This window comes from Felis catus, chromosome C1 (genome assembly GCF_018350175.1).
Source record: "Felis catus isolate Fca126 chromosome C1, F.catus_Fca126_mat1.0, whole genome shotgun sequence".
Classification (NCBI taxonomy): Eukaryota; Metazoa; Chordata; class Mammalia; order Carnivora; family Felidae; genus Felis; species Felis catus.
The window spans coordinates 215,621,155-215,633,479 of NC_058375.1; the positions used below are offsets into that span (position 1 = coordinate 215,621,155).

Consider the following 12,325-nt stretch of genomic DNA (forward strand, 5'->3'; position numbering starts at 1 on the left):
CTCTTTCCAGCTTCTCCCAATTCTCCATCACCCCCTTGTGAGCTCCCAACATGCTTTGCAACCACGTGGCAAGCACAGGGAAGCAATGAGGGCGGGTCCCCCCGAGGAAGGGCATCTCCCCAGAGTTCTCCATCCAAGGGCGTGTGCTGGTGGAGGGGCCGCGCCCGCCCCCCGTCCATCTTGGGTGGACCTGTGGAGTCAAGAGCTCATCTCTCTAATTCTGCCCTGTTTGTGCTCTTCCCTTCTTTTCCACGTCCTATTAGCAAGAGTCACCGTGAGGAGCTGCGACAGCCAGGTCTGTGCAAACAGATTTCCCAACGCTAACGGACCTGAGGGGCTTGCCCGAGAACAAACCGTGTTTCGCAATTGGCAAAATCCCCCCTCACGTGTAGGGTACTTGGTGTGGAGAGAATGAGAAAGCTGGGGTGCCCGTCGAGGGGTCTGGCAGTTTAACCCTCTGACCCACAACCAGAAGGTAAGGGGAGAAGACCAACAAAGACAGGATTGCTACCAACAAGAAACGCAATTTGGACAAGGCAGAATCAAAGAAAGGAGAAGAGAACACCACCCATCATCTCATCGCCTGGCTCCAATCCCTCTTCGTAGGCATATAAGATCTAAATACTTGTTTACATAAACTTGGGCGTTTAGTTAAAAAAAAAAAAAAGTTGACATCGGTAACGGCACCTCTCCCTAGAACAACCATCCTGTTTTTGGCCTCAGAGTTGTGAGTTCAAGCTTCATGTTGGGCATAGAGCCAAAAAAATAAAAGAAGAAGAAGAAGAAAAGGAAGAAGAAGAAAGAAAAAGGAAAAAAGAAAAAAGAAGAGAAGAAAGAAAAAGGAAAAAAAGAAAAAAAGAAGAAAGAGAAGAAAGAAAAAGGAAAAAAAAAGAAAAAAGTTAATGTCAATCAATGTTCTTTGTAATCATTGCTTTTGATGGCTGAATAATTTTCCGTTACTGAAAGGATTGTTCCCATGTTCTGTAATTTACTTAGCCAACCCCCTTAATGCTGAACATTTAGTGGTTTTTATTTTTTTTATTTTTTTATTTTTTTAAATTTTTTTTTTCAACGTTTATTTTTGGGACAGAGAGAGACAGAGCATGAACGGGGGAGGGGCAGAGAGAGAGGGAGACACAGAATCGGAAACAGGCTCCAGGCTCTGAGCCATCAGCCCAGAGCCTGACGCGGGGCTCGAACTCACGGACCGCGAGATCGTGACCTGGCTGAAGTCGGACGCTTAACCGACTGCGCCACCCAGGCGCCCCTAGTGGTTTTTATTTTATACTTTTGAAATTATAAAGAACACTATTGTGAACATTTTTAAAAATTTTTTTTGAGAGTGTGTAAACATGGGTTGGGGAGGGGCAGAGAGAGAAAGAGAGAGAGAGAGAGAATCCCCAGCAGCCCCTCACTGTCAGCACAGAGCCTGACTCGGGGCTGGAACCCATAAACCGTGAGATCGCAACCTGAGCCGAAACCGAGAGTCAGATGTTTCACCTACTGGGCCACCCGGGGGGCCTACGAACATATTTATACATTTATACATATTTATACATTTATACATGTTTGTGCATGAACAGAAGCTTGTGGCTTTCTGAGTTTTTTAGGCAAGGAAGCTAGATTCCTGTCCCAAGAGTAGGGACAGAAAGTGGAACTGCCCATTTCCAGAAACCTAAGGAAAACTGTTCATTTTCTTGTATGTTTTGGAATCTGTAGGAAATGAGACTGACCCCTTCAAGAGCTTACGACAACGTCAGCCTACAGCAGAAGATGTTATCAGAATAAATCTGGATGAAGTTTCTTTCGTAGCTATGCATGCTTATTTGGGGGGGGGGAAATGGATCCTCCCTAAAAGGACTGTTAAGAAACAAAATTCAACTAAGAAATTTTAAAGATCTTGCTGGCTTTATTCAGCCCTCCACGAGTCAGGCAGCAGCCCGTCTTGCAGAGAGATAGGAGCGCCGAGGAGCTGTGCAAAATTTAAGGGTCCTGGGCAGAAAGGAGTGGGGATGAGGAAGTTATGTTGGACACAAAATCAGGTTGACTGTTCCGAGGTCACTTTCATTTAGAGGCCGGACGGTGGATTATCTGACTTGGGCGGATCAGGCGATTCCTGATGGATTGGTTTAAGAGTCTATTTCTGGGAGCGTCGAAACTGTAATTAGGTCTCGGTGTGGCGATGTGAGGCTTAAGTTAAATTTGTTTCGTGATGTGGGGCTTAGCATAAGCGACTCTGGGGCATGTCGTCTTATTTTTAACAATTTGTTACACGTTTCTTGGCTAATCTCACCACTAACTTTATTTCCAGTATGCTGTTGCTGTTTTAAATGATGTTTAAAAAAGAATTCTAGGGGGCGCCTGGGTGGCTCAGTCAGTTGAGTGTCTGACTCTTGATTTTGGCTCAGGTCTTGGGATCGAGCCCCGCGTCAGTCTCCGTGGTGAGCATACAGCCTTCTTGATCTTCTCTCTGTCTCTCCCTCTGGCCCTCTCCCCTGCTCACGCGTGCGTTTTTCTCTAAAATAAAATAAAAATGGGGCTCCTGGGTGGCTCAGTCAGTTAAGCGTCTGACTTCAGCTCAGGTCATGATCTCACGGTTCGTGGGTTTGGGCCCCGTGTCAGGCTCTGTGCCGACGGCTCAGAGCCTGGAGCCTGCTTTGGATTTGTGTCTCCCTCTCTCTCTGCTCCTCTCCTGCTTGTGCTCTGTCTCTGTCTCCCAGAAATAAATAAACATTAAAAAATAAAATAAAAATAAAATAAAAAGTGCCAAACAACGTGCAAAAAAGAAAAAAAAGCAGAACACCATAATGCACACACTGTACAAAGTAGCATTTTATTTTATTTTATTTTATTTTATTTATTTTTTTAAATGTTTATTTTTGAGACAGAGAGAGACAGAGCATGAACGGGGGAGGGTCAGAGAGAGGGAGACACAGAATCCGAAGCAGGCTCCAGGCTCCGAGCGGTCGGCACAGAGCCCGACACGGGGCTCGAACTCACAGACCGTGAGATCATGACCTGAGCCAAAGTCGGAAGCTCAACCGACTGAGCCACCCAGGCGCCCCCAAAGTAGCATTTTAAAAAGACTGGAAAGAAATGCATCTGAGGTTAAAAGCGTGTAGAGTAGCGGGATTATAATACTATTTGCCAAGCTAGTTTCTGTGGAGGTTTTTTTTTTTGAACAGTCTTTTTTGTTTTGTTTTGCTTTAAAGATTTTACTGTAAGTAATCTCTACGACCCAACATGGGGCTCGAACTCACAGCCCCGAGATCAAGAGTTGCACACTCCACCAAGGGAGCCAGCCAGGCGCCCTCCCATTTTTTTTTTTTTTTCCGAACATTCTGTATTTTCAGTAAATGAGCGTGCGTTACTTTTATAAACCTAATGGGAAAAACCATTAGCTTCGGAAGCCAAAGGAAATGCGAGGGAAGGTCATGCTGTGTGCGGCCAGCACCCTTTAATGGCATCAGGAAATTGGAAACAGCAGCACACGCGCTTGTAAAATTCACCAGTTTGCCGATCACTGCCACGCATTAGATGCTGGCTATTTTGTCGACAAAGCATTAGCCTCCTTTGTGCGGTGAGTGCAGCCACGTTCAACATTTGGATACTGTCTATATTCCCAGGGCTGGTCTGTTTCCGTTTTTGCACCAGGAGCTGATGTGGCTGCAAGTAAGGCTTGCCTGGTGAGGGGCGGGGAGTCTGCTTTGTGGGGAGCCAAAAGTTGATGGGCGCTCTAGGGCAGACCTCCCTGTTTCGTTTTTTCCCCCCTTTTCTCCTCTCTGCCTGTGCAGGGCATTTCCTGGGTGTTGAGTTCTTTTCTCATTTTGCTTGATGCTAACAGCGTTTTGAAAAGGCAATTTCCCCAGCTTACTTAGGAACGCACTGGGATATTGTGATAGCAATGTTTCCAATCAGTGCAACCCTTTCAGCCATATTATATTTTTTTAATGTTTATTTATTTATTTTTGAGAGAGAGAAAGAGAGAGCAAGCAGGGGAGGAGCAGAGAGAGAGAGAGAGAGAGAGAGAGAGAGAGAGAATCCCAGGTAGGTGCTGCACAGTCAGCACAGAGCCCAACTTGGGGCTCGATCCCACGAACCGTGAGATCATGACCTGAGCCAAGATCAAAAGTCAGTCTCTTAACTGACCGGGCCACCCAGGTGCCCCTCGGCCATATTTTTAAGACTTTTGGAGCGGTGGATTCACGGAAGATGAATTGAAAAGATTGAAGGAACGGTTTCCCTCCCAGCAGTTATGCAATGCAACACAGTCAAATTCTGAGTTTCTAAGTCTATCCTCCCTGAAAAATACCTCCATGAAATTAAACTATCCTCCTTATGTCTTTGTCTTAGGGCTGCTAGATAAAATATAGGATATCCAGCCGAATTTGATTTTCAGATAAACGACAAAAAACATTTTAATGCCAGCGTCTCCAACAACGCACCCTGCTTTTCTCCACCAAGCCAGTCGCTCCCTGACTTCCGGTCGGATGGGCCGGTCCCGGGAAGGGCAAGTCGGGTCAGCGCCTTTTTGCCGCAGGGTGTAGATGACAGCGCCCTTGCCAGTTTGGACAGATGGCCCGTTAGTTGCTTTTCTCGAGGACAGGGCAGTTTTTACTCTGGTGAGGCTGTTTGGGAGCCCAGCAAGGGAAGATCTGGAACGTTCTCATCTCCAGTGTGGACAAAGTGCCTGGATCCGGAGCCTGGTGCGTGGGTTTCGAGGAGCGGGGTGTGCGGGGGTGCCGGGGTGGGGTGGAGGAGGAAAGAGCTGTGGCTTGTGGGCTCCTGATTCCACCCTCAAACCTGTTAGTCAAGTTGCTAAACCCACGAAATGCTTGGTGCGACTAGAGGGCTTACCCAGCTGAAGTCGCAATTGCATCAGTGTGTCTGAGGAGCGGAACCAAAGCGGCTCCCACAGACCCCCGGGCACTTAAACGGCAGAGACCTTGAGAGGGGAGCCCCTCGGAGGTTGAGAGAATGGTAGAAGGACCAGAAGGTCCGTCCCTCTGACATCGGGTCACCGTTTGGGGGTAGGCGGAGGCCTGCTCGTCTATAAAGGCATCCACCTGCATCGATTCAAGTCCTGTATCAACTACCTAGTAGCTGTGTGACCTCGGACAGATGACTTAACCTCTCTGATCCTCAGACCCCGCACCTCTAAAAAGAGAATGTTAACACCTGTATCCAAGGGGTCCTGGAGAGTTCAGGAAGACACTGCAGCAACGTACCCGTCGGGATGGGAGTCGTTTCCAAAAGTTTGCCCCTCCCTGACCCCTTTGTCACGTTTCCACTATCTCTAGGAGATGGGTGTGCTAGAAAAGTGCAGAGGGTTGGGAGCTAAGCACAAACACTGCCGTGAGCCTCCCTTCTTGTTTCTCCATCTCTTCCAGGCTACGGTCGAGAAGGAAAGAGGAACCAGATGAAGTCACGAGGGCAGATTTCGCTACACGGGCAAACGGCGGAGCCCCTGTGCACCCGAAATCCCGGTTCCTCGTTCTCACACGCGCGTGCGCACCCGCCTGACTCCTCTATCCTCCAGCCGACCTTTTAAAAACAGTTCGGGGGGCGCCTGGGTGGCGCAGTCGGTTAAGCGCCCGACTTCAGCCAGGTCACGATCTCGCGGTCCGTGAGTTCGAGCCCCGCGTCGGGCTCTGGGCTGATGGCTCAGAGCCTGGAGCCTGCTTCCGATTCTGTGTCTCCCTCTCTCTCTGCCCTCCCCCATTCATGCTCTGTCTCTCTCTGTCCCAAAAATAAATAAAAAACGTTGAAAAAAAAAAATAAAAACAGCTCGGGAGTTTGACGTGGTTCGTGGCAAATCTTTTCTCAATGTTGGGCCTAAATGACTAATCCGACTTCTTACTTAATAAGAAGGACTTGGCATTTTTGGCTTCCCGGAAACTGCAGGGGAGGCCGGTCTGAGAATTAAGTTGCCAGAAGGCGGTTTAATAGGGGGAAAGCCCCCCAGCTTTAATTATGTACGTGCCCACGGGGCTCACAAAGACAGGGGACCCAAGGTGACTCTCGGCTGGCGGAGATGTACACACCATCCTGAAGGCAGGAAAGGGAGGGGGGTCGGGCTGGGTGGGGGGGTGGGGGGGTGGGCGTGGAAGGAGGGAAATTAAGCGGTGGGCGAGGGAAGGAAGCGCAAATAGCTGGTAAATCCCAGCGGCCTTGCGGTGCACGGGAGGGCCTCTCCGGTGAACGATGCCGGCTGGGAGCTGTCTTCCTCTACAAATGTAAATTTCCTCTGCAAAGGGTAAGTACAGACTTTATTTTAGGGAGTTCGGGGGAGGTAAAGAGCTTTTCTTGTGCCTTCTGGTTTCCCCCCCCTCCGCCTTGGCCTCAAAATAATCCACATGCCAAAATGTCATCCGTTTTGGGGGGAGGCACGTTCTGAACCCTCCCAGTTTTTGCAACACAGACCAACACAGAATGTATGATGTTTACCACACTTTATCCAGAAACATCGGCGTGCTGGCAGTAAGGACTTCCCCAGGACGGCCAGTGCGGCTGCCCGCCTCTTCAAATCCATGGGGGGGGGCGCACTCCCCCCCCCCCCCGCGCAGAGACCCAAGAACTGAATTCAGTCTACACTCTGGGTGTCAGACAGCTCTAGAGGCTCCAAGAAAATGCCATCGAACATCTTCCTCTGAATGCAGATGAGCAGGAGAGACTCAGGACTCAGGCCTCTGGCCCCGGAGAGGTGCCGGGAGCGGGCCTGGCTTGAGGACCCGCAGTGTGAGCGGAGCCGGACCTGGGGGGGGGGGGGGGGGGGGGGGGGAAGAGTGCTCCCCAGGCACCTGCGCCACAGGCCCCGCCCCTGGGAGCTGGAGCACCCAGTGGGTCATCAGAAAAGGAAGCGGGGGCGACCGCGGGTCTCAGGTCTGGTGTCCCCGGAGGGTTTGGGCGGCGGACGAGACACCTCATCAATTCCGGGCTTGCCACCCCGGAAGAGCTTGAGCCCAGAAATTAGGAACGCAGACAACTGGTCGCGTCCCCGGTGGCTCTGGCCAGAAACAATTATCCACTTGGCTCCTTAAAACAAGTAACAAATGCTAATTGTCTCCACCATTAGCCAAGTCCTGGTTCAGCCATTTGTGCCTACAGCGCGGGATTGTGAGAGCCGCTGGCAGGAAGACGAGTTAAATTCAGTCCTAAAGAGTCTGTCATTTTATTTTTTTGTTCTTCTCTTTCACGTGGGGCCGGGGCGGGGGGGGGGGGGGATGCAGGTGTAAAAAGGGGGAGGTTGGTCAAGGTGATCCCTACAACGCTGCCTAGCTTTCCAGTACTGTGATTTGTGGTGAAAGACAATGCACGGAATCCTAGAAGATCTGTTTCCACTGAATCTTCATTACTGGACCTGCCCTGGGTGGGGGCGGGAGGGGGGGGAGGGCAGGAGGAGGGAAGGGAGGAGGGAGGGGAAGGAGGAGGGGAGAGGAGGGCAGGAAGAGAGAAGTACCACCTATGCAAGGCAACATTCCCCACGTCTTCTTTTTTTCTTTTTTTAAAAAAAATCTTTTCTTTATTTTTTTTGAGACAGAGAGAGCACGAGGGGGTGGGAGGGGGGGGACGGGGAGGAGCAAAGAGAGAGTTGGACAGAGGATCTGAAGCAGGCTCCAAGCTGACAGGCTGACTGCCCCAAGCCTGATGCGGGGCTCGAACTCACCAACTGTGAGATCACAACCTGAGCCAAAGTTGGACGCTCAACTGACTGAGACACCCGGGCGCACCCCCCCAGCGGCCACATTTCTTTTTTTAATGTTTATTTATTTTGGAGGAGGGAGGGGCAGAGAGAGAGAGAGAGAGAGAGAGAGAGAGAGAGGGAATCACCATCGGGCCCCACACTGTCAGCGCAGAGCCGGGCTCGGGGCCAGAACCCGGGAACCGTAAGATGGCGACCTGAGCCGAAATCAAGTCAGGTGCTTAACTGACTGAGCCACCCAGGCACCTCGGCATTCCCCATGGTCTCTGGAAGTTTCCTGAAGCCCTGCCTGGCGTCTCTGAGGGCTACACGAGACCCTGGGGCAGGTACCCTTGCTGCGGCCCCTCCTAGGAAGGCCCCTCCTGTGGAGGGAAGCTTCCCTTCCAGGGGAGGGAAGCTGGGGCAGGAGGGTTACCAGAGGGCAGTGAGGGCGGGTGGCTCACGTTTTCCTTCTCAAATCGCTCAAATGATGGAACTCTGGCTTTCTGCCCAAACACCCCCCCTTCTTCCCTTTTTTCTGCATTTGCGTTTAGCTTGATCTTCCATTTTCGCCAGGTTTTCTGAGGACCCTGTTGTATGGGTACATTTCGAGGAGAGGACAGAGGTGTCCCCCCCCCTTCCCTCCTCCCCCCTCCTCCGCTAGGGACTGCAAGGGACTCAAAAAAAAAAAAAAAAAGTCGGGCTCTGGGCTGATGGCTCAGAGCCTGGAGCCTGTTTCCGATTCTGTGTCTCCCTCTCTCTCTGCCCCTCCCCCGTTCATGCTCTGTCTCTCTCTGTCCCAAAAATAAATAAATGTTGAAAAAAAAAAAATTAAAAAAAAAAAAAGAGGTGTTAAAAAAAAAGTCAATACAAGGCAAGAAATACTAAAGCTTTAAAAAGGAAGAAAATGGAAAAGAAGGAAGGGCGGGAAGGGGATTTTGGTCTGAAGACGCCCGAGTGGGAAGTCTCCGGAGGCAAAGATCCCCCTCTTCCGTCTCTGCTCCTGCCTTTCTAGACGCCACATCTCCCTCTCTCCGGCAGGTCTGATTGCCAGATTTATTCTAATATCCCAGTGATGGATGAAAGCTGAAATACTCATCAGCCGTAAAGTATTTGTGTTACAAAAATGAGTGCTTGAAGCAACACCCTGATCACCCTCCCCAAAGGGGCGCAGGCATTATATTATATTACAATATTACATTATATCATGTTGCCCAGTATTTGCTGGGGCCTCAATCTCAATAACACGTGAACGCAAAGAAAAGAACAATACAAAACTCGAATTTGTGCGCAGGCTCAGATATCTGTTTCACGCCATTTTTACAGTCAGGGCATTTGTTGAGCAACATCCACAATGGAGTCTGATTGAGCCTCTGTAGGTTTCAAAACTTTCCACGGGGCCAGTTTCGCAACTTTTCCAACTTCTGTTGGCAGACTCCGGCTCTCTCTGTGATTGTTTAAATGTTGTCAAACTTCTGCTGGCGACGGACGAGCCCATCAGGGTTATCAAGAGGTCTTTTCCCCTTTCGGCGGTGAACCCTTGGCCAACCGTCGGTCTCTGCAGGGGACGGACGGTCTCGGTGCTGGGGAGCCGGTGGATTTTCCGCTCCGAAAAGCAGTGACAAACAAGATATACCGGCGAGGGGGTGGGAAGGTGTGTCCTACGGGTTTTTAGGACAGTCACTTCATGTTTTTGAATTTGTGTGTTTTGCAGATGCTAACAGCGTCAACTCCACGCGCCCGCAAACCCTAACCTCTACTAGGCTTCTAATCTAAGCAGTGCCCACAGCCAACAACGTCATCAAGAATGGGTACCAATGGGGCGCCTGGGTGGCGCAGTCGGTTAAGCGTCCGACTTCAGCTCAGGTCACGATCTCGCGGTCGGTGAGTTCGAGTCCCGCGTCGGGCTCTGGGCTGATGGCTCAGAGCCTGGAGCCTGCTTCAGATTCTGTGTCTCCCTCTCTCTCTGCCACTCCCCCGTTCACGCTCTGTCTCTCTCTGTCCCAAAAATAAATAAACGTTAAAAAAAAAAAAAAAAAAAAAAGAATGGGTACCAAGCACAGGCTGTTCAACTTCCCCGGACAGAACCGGGGGAGAAGGAGCTCTCCCACGCCACCAGCCAAGGGGACAGATGTGACCAGCTTCCTAAATGTCTTTCCTAGGGGCAGAAGAGAAACTTCTGGGGCAAGGTGTGACAGGGCAAGATCCTGATAGGCGAGCATGCGAACAGCTCCCTGCGACGACGCGTGACCTGGAGAGATGGCCCTTAATTTCTCGGGAGGGATTTCTAAGACCAAAAGCCAAGCGGCTGCTGACCAGTGGCTGCCCCAGGACGTCTGCCTCTTTTACTGAATCCTGCTGAATGCGGCGCCTGACGAAGGGTGTGTCCGGGCTGAGGAGGGTGCATTTGATGGCAGTCAAGGGCAGCCCAGTTTCGTATTTTCAAAGTGAAACAGAGAAGTCCACTTATCTGATGCACTTGGGAGAGTAGTTGACGAAGAAACACGCATTTGTGAAGGATTCATAGACAGAGACGATGCCACTGTAACTGAAAAGATGTAATTTGTTGGCTGCTCTTTGATCCCAGAGCCAAGTTCTGTTCTTCGAGCGAGATCCCCTTATGAGCAAACCCAGGATGAATTCAGCTGGGACCCAGTTATAATCTACATTTCTCTACTTTTTCTTTTCTTTTTTGTAAAGTTTTTTGTAATGTTTACTTATTTTGAGAGAGAGAGAGAGAGGGAGAGAGACAGAGTGCAAGTGGGGGAGGGGCAGAGGGAGAGGGAGACACAGATTCCGAAGCAGGCTCCAGGCTCCGAGCTGTCAGCACAGAGCCCGACGCGGGGCTCGAGCCCACGAACCCAAAGATCATGACCTGAGCTAAAGTTGGTCACTCAACCGACGGAGCCCCCCCAGGCGCCCCTCTCTACTTTTTCTTTTTAAACAATCAGGAAATCATTTCCTAAACTTGGGGACTAAATTTTCTCATTTAAAAGTGTGTGATAGAGCTGCCTGTGTGGCTCAGTCAATGGTTGGGTGTCTGACTCTTGATTTTGGCTCAGGTCACGAGCTCACAGTTTGTGAGATCAAGCCCCGCGTCGGGCTCTGCACTGACAGTGCGGAGCCTGCTTGGAATTCTCTCTCTCCTTCTCTCTCTCTCCTCCCCTTTCTCTGCCTCTCCTCCACTTTCTCTCTCTCTCTCAAAATAAATAAGTAAACATTAAAAAAAAATAAAAGTATGTGATGGCCAAATTCCCATTGCATTAAATATTATTTTCCAATATCCCATGAATGATGGCCTGTGAGCCTACCACATGGAAATCTAGAAATGAACTAACCATTATCTCTTTCATCCTTTTCCTTTTGTTCCTTTTGCTATCTAAAAAGCATTGCTATTATTCAACACTCTTCTGAAAGTTCTAGCCAATTTTGTAAGTAAGCTGTAACCACTGGAAAGAAGCCAAAATTATCATTAGTCATAGCTGTGATGCAATGGAAAAACTTAATAAGGGTGACAGGCTTATGGTACACAAAAGTCAAAAATAAAAAATATATACATATATGTGTATATATGTGTGTTTGTGACCACCTAAAACATAACGTAAAGACGACTATCTCAAAACATTTGTAACTAGGGGCGCCTGGGTGGCGCAGTCGGTTAAGCGTCCGGCTTCAGCCAGGTCACGATCTCGCGGTCCGTGAGTTCGAGCCCCGCGTCAGGCTCTGGGCTGATGGCTCGGAGCCTGGAGCCTGTTTCCGATTCTGTGTCTCCCTCTCTCTCTGCCCCTCCCCCGTTCATGCTCTGTCTCTCTTGTCCCAAAAATAAATTAAAATGTTAAAAAAAAAAATTTGTAACTACTGATTGTGTAGCCGAAATCAGATATTATTAGGTCCTATAGGAAGGACATCAGACTTTGCTAAGGGACACAAAAAGATTTGAATAATGACATAATGAATGTTATCATGTTTTAAGTTTTATTGATTTATTTATTTTTTATTTAATTAACTTATTTTTTGAGATAAAAAATTTACTCAAAGATAGAGAGAAAGTGTGCTTTCTCTTTGCTTTGAGAAGCAAAGCAAAGAGATACTTTACTTTGAGATAGAGAGAGAGTGTGCATGAGCAGAGGAAGGCCAGAAAGGGAGAGAGAGAGAGAAAGAGAGAGAGAGAGAACCCCAAGCAGGCTCCAAACTGCCAGCACAGAGCCCGATGTGGGGCTCAAACTCACGAACCGTGAGATCATGAATGACCTGGGCCGAAATCAAGAGGCGGACCCCGCAACAGACTGAGCCACCCAGGCGCCCCTTTGGTTTTATTGTTTTTAGTAAGTTCTACTCGCAAGATGGGACTCGAACTCATGACTCTGAGATCAGGCGTCCTCTGCTCCGCTGACTAAGCCAGCCAGGTGCCCCAAGAATGCTATCATTTTAATATGACCACTTTCAAAGTCCCCATGGGGTTCTGTTTTAGAACTTTCAATAGGATATAAAAGTTTATCAGGAAAAGTCAGTGGGAAAGGCTGGACAGGCAGATTCTTGTTCCCCGTACCGTGCACCCCTCACCCGGATGAACTGAGGTCTAACTGACAAGTAAAATCACATATATTTAAGGTATATGATGTGATGAGTTGATATACGTATACA

At 49.3% G+C, this 12,325-nt stretch overlaps 1 long non-coding RNA gene across 1 annotated transcript; it reads left to right on the forward strand.

Moving 5' to 3' along the window:
* The first annotated feature begins 6,118 nt into the window (after nt 1–6,118).
* On the forward strand, nt 6,119–10,428 carry LOC123379422. The gene is made up of 3 exons (XR_006583803.1): nt 6,119–6,256; nt 9,396–9,565; nt 9,844–10,428. It is a non-coding gene; the product is annotated as an uncharacterized LOC123379422 (long non-coding RNA).
* Nucleotides 10,429–12,325: the final 1,897 nt, after the last annotated feature.